Genomic DNA, 5,207 nt, shown 5'->3' with positions numbered 1-5,207 from the left:
GAATTTTTTCAATATTTAAAAATAAATTATGTCGGCTGATAAAATTTGTAAACTTTTTTTTAAAGCTAGAAAGATAAAATTTAAAAATACTTATTTTTATGTAAAACTCGCGTTCGCTCGTGGTCTTTTCATTTCGGGTTTGTATTACTGTACACATAGATTCGAAAAAGTTGTCAAAAAACAAATATATAACAAATAAATGTTATCAAAGGCAAGATAAGTTACTTTTCTACCAAACTGGATATATTTTTCGTGTTTTTATTCATTGTAACACATTTATTCAGCTCGAAAAACGGGTTTGTATTACTGTACACATAGATTCGAAGAAGTTGATAAGATACGAAACAAGCACGAAAACACGCGCACACACGCACACACACTCACGTCCACTACCGTCCTTGGCTACGTCACGTTGTTATGGCAACACGATAAATACACAGTAAATTTGATTTTCTTCATTTCTACGCAAATATAAATCATATAGAATATCTGTATGAATATAATTACACGTAATAGTTAAATAAAGATGATCATCGTATAAGAGAACCGAAAAAAAAACTACTAGGGAATTTGTATAAAGTTGTATTTTCTTTATAAATAAATAGAAAAAAGGGGTGTTGATAAGACTATCGATACGTATACAGTTTAGTGACGACATTAAAAAATGGAAATATTGAAAAAACTTTTTATTGTACGTAACTGTTATAGACTGAAGTTCTCCGAAAAAAAATTTCATTTCATTTGATCAAGTAGTTGTGTTTTTACAGCGAAAAACAATTATTTATCACGACGACGTCAACGTGGCCATTTTGGAAATGTACCTAGCAGAATACCTCCATTTTAGGCCAAATTTCGCAATCTAGCCTTTTTTTCTCGCCATATTGAGATGCACACAACACATCTGCAATTTTTTTACGTTTTTTTCTTTTTTTTTTAAAAACTGCAATTTTTTTGCGTTTTTTTTTTAAATAAGAATACTATTGAATATGCAAAGAAATTGAAGAATGCAAAGAATTGAAGAATTTTTATACGAGATTATTTTCGAAACATGCTCAGTTGGACACGCATGGATAACTTCGAAACTTCGTTTATTTACTTCTGTTACAAATTTAAAAAAACACCCCAAAAATGGCATCTGTCTTCGCAAAAAAAAAAAAAAAATCTCATTCTGGTGGGGGAAAAAGGGCTAGATTGGCCTAAAATGCAGGTATTCTGCTATGTACGGCAGTTACCTGCCCTTGGGGAATTCCTGGGCCTGCAATAACATTTCCAAAATGGCCACGTTGACGTAGCCGTGATAAATCATTGTTTTTCGCTGTAAAAAAAAAACTACTTGATCAAATGAAGTGAAATTTTTTTTCGGAGAACTTCAGTCTATAACAGTTACGTACAATAAATTTTTTTTCAATATTTCCATTTTTTAATGTCGTCACTAAACTGTATAAGTACCAGACTATCATTACACACAAAAAAATATAGATTTATTTTTGGGTAAAGTTCCCCCGGGTTTTCCTTTCACTTCAGTAAATAATGGTCTTTTGTTATATATATGGCGTACTATTATCCTTATATATATGATGTTTATGTTTATATATGTATAAGTGATAGTGTCTGTGTGTGTCTGTGCGTCTGTGTGCATTTCCCTACGCTAAAACTCTGTCAATTTTAAGTTTACAGATTCGAAATTTGATATACAGGCTACTGAGATTTGGGAAAATCGATGTAATAGGTTGTCGACAGAAATTTGGCGATTAAGTGGTCCATATTCAACAATTAGACCTTTGAGAACTCTACCAAACTCCTCCTACAATTTAAGGTCTGAACACGTGATATTTTATATATAGATTCCTTGGACATGGATCTAACTTATTAACTTTACTTGATCCCTAAACAATAAATGTTAAGAGGTCATAATAGGGGTCAAAGTTTAAAAAAATTGACCGTTTTTTTTCCTCAGCATACACTTCAAAACACCTGGGCAACGCCGGGCACCGATTGCTAGTAATTGATAAAACCACAGTGAAACTTCTATTCTTATCATTACCAATCTGGCCAACACAGTAATAACAAAAAATAAATAAAATAGTGAGAAACAATAGGATTGAATCTGGTGAAGTAAATTTGAGGAAGTAAATGTAATTGTAGAATACCTAACGAATTGCCTCGTGTAAGAAGAGACGTCTTGTTTGTGAATGTCGGGCGCTTGCGTTTTTTTTTTAATAAGTTGTTTATTCCAAAATAATATCAGATTTCAGCCGATGAGAAAAGCCCGAAATGTTGAAGGAATGTATTATTATTTTTAATCGGTAACTAGAAAAAAAATTCTGTGAACCAGTTACGAAGGGTGGCAAGGAAAAGTTATAAGATATGTATATAGTCCCGGTGATGAGTTGGAGCGGTAAGACGACTATAGATTTAGAGAGAAAAATGGAATTACCTCGTCAAAAGATGTTGCGACTATGATGATGTTGCCTCTAGGATGTAATGTAGGATTTTATTATAACAACCACGTGTGACTAAAATGGCGTTTTAAAGTAACATGAGATAGTACCTAATTATCTGGCCATAATAAATTTGTATGCGGAATATGCTGTTGCAAATATATGGTATTTTGGTCCAGAGGGGAATCTCTGCAATTAATTTATTATATACTAGATAAAAATCGAACACAACTACATTAGGTCATTGGGTTGGGGAACCACGTAAAAATAAAAAAGTTTGAATTAAAATAGACAAAAGTAGCTAATGGTAGAAACTATAAACCAAGTAAATTAAAAATATCTAATCCGTGTTTACTCGAAGCATACTATATAGTGAAGTCTAACAAAGAAATATTAAATAAAAAATTAGATGCTATACCAAGCTGTCTTCATAGGAATACATTTCTTCTATCACACTTAAAACCTGGCTGAAATAAATTTATAAAAGGAGAAATCTACAAAACATATTGAGGGGGAAATGTCAATGTGTAATAATAACCCATGAATTTAATATTAAAAGTGCACATTTGTGCAAGTAATAAATGAATAAGTAAATATTCAACTTTACATACATGGAAATAAAACTATTATAACCTTAATGAGTGAAATAGATGTGGGTTTGGTTTGAACTATCGTGAGGGACAATAAACTTAAATCCACGTAATCTGAACATAAAAAAAGAGAAAGAATCCAAAATTAAAAAAAAATGCCAGCTATTGTGACTGGCAGGCTAAGGTAGAGTAAAATAATTGTTGTCAAAAATGTTAATTTTGAAAATAAATCAGAAACTAAACAGAGATTAGAATTATTATTTAACATTCGAATTGTAAGCTTAAAATTAAATGTACATGATGAATAAATACTTGAGTTAAAATAATAAAATAAAAATAACTTCAGCTTAAAAAAAAGTGGCAAATTGATTAAAATTTAAAAATCAGAGTTATCTCCTTACAAAATTAAAAGAAAATGAACTAAAAAATAGAATGCTTATAAAACGATATAAATTTTAAAAAATTCCATTTAAAATTGAACTCACTGACATTATTATAGAATGAAAGTAAATATCACTTATAAAAATGTAACATTTTTGATTACATTTATGTCAAATTTTGAAAATAAATAAGAAACTTAACAGAGACTGTCATTGGAAATCTAATGTTATAATTATAAGCTTAAAATTAAATGGTGATGGTTAATAAATACTTCAGTCCAAATATTAAAATATGAATCCCTTAACTTAAATATAATGGAAAATTGATAAAAATTCCTAAATACGAGTTCGCATGAATTATCGGATACTGTTTCTTAGTTTATTATGGGATAATTGTGTGGTTTCTTAATGATTTAATATTTTATGAAGTTTATCTGATTGCATATAAAACTACACTATATTTTTCGGTTTATTTTCTCACACTTGAGATGGCTACCAGCATATTTTTCATGATTGCATAACGTTATTTATCATTGATTATATCTGTTTTTGTTGAAATTCATCTTCTCTATACAACATATAGCATGCTACGTATCAAGTGTTCGAAGGAGATATGTAGTATTTTCATATGAGTGATACTTATATCAACTAAAATGGTGACACGCAAAGAGGATCAAAGAGTGAAGTTAAATATTTACTATTCCATGATAATAAACATCGAAATTGCATTATCTAAATGTTATATTATATACCGTATTCAATATTTTAACTTGAAAAATTATAGCGGAAATGTAAAATGTGGAAAGGTTCATTGGACGCGTAGTTTCTAACCTTATTCCAGCGATACCGATCATTAAATGTTGTCTCTGCTGTAGATTATTTCTTATTCAAGTGTATCAAACTCCATAGTCATGGACAGATCATTTTTTTTCAGAATGAAATATTCCCTCGTTTTATTAATATAAAATGTGCCTTTCCGAACATAAAAATTTTATCTCCAAACATAATTTTTTCTGCATGATATAATTACTTTAAAATAATTAAAATTTACCGCATCTAACGATGACATCTAGCGCGAAGAAACCAGGTGTAATTGTGGTTTATCAATAGTGCATAGACTTAAAAGTATATACGAGGGGCGTGCAAAAAGTAATGCCCCTGACCCGCTTCCAGTTGGTTGATCCGGCTGAAATTTTGCATGTGCAATGATTCATCTCTCTATGTATTATGTGACAAATTACAGCTCTGAACGCATTGTCGTTTCTGTCTTACAGGTGTTTGAACTGAGTCAGGTGTGAAATGGAGCCGGTTGAATGTCGAGCAGTGATCCGGTTTTTGTATTTGAAAGGACGTACACCACAGGAGACTTTTGATGAAATGAAAGAAAATTATGGTGATAATGTCCCATCATATGACCTGGTAAAACGCTGGCATTGTGAATGACCGGCGTCCCTGAAAACAGCTCCCAGAACTGGTCGCCCCCCCCCTTTTAGCATTGATGAGGCATCTGTCCGTCAAGTTGAGGCTGCCATTTTGGAAGATCGGCACACTACTATTCGCCAAATAGCCCAAGATGTCAAGGTTCGTACAGCGTCTGCGGAAACTATCATTCATGACCATTTGAATATGCATAAGGTGTCTGCCAGATGGATTCCCAGGTTGCTCACAACATTCCAGAAACGAGAACGCGTCGAGTGCTCGAGGATGAATTTGAAGATGTGCCAAGAAGATGAGTCAAAGTTTTTCAAAAGACTGATTACACAGTATGAAACCTGGGTCCATCACTATGATCCAGA

The sequence above is a fragment of the Euprymna scolopes genome, chromosome 11 (assembly GCF_053919585.1).
Source record: "Euprymna scolopes isolate OS-2025 chromosome 11, ASM5391958v1, whole genome shotgun sequence".
NCBI classification, from domain to species: domain Eukaryota; kingdom Metazoa; phylum Mollusca; class Cephalopoda; order Sepiida; family Sepiolidae; genus Euprymna; species Euprymna scolopes.
This window is presented reverse-complemented; position numbering follows the sequence as displayed.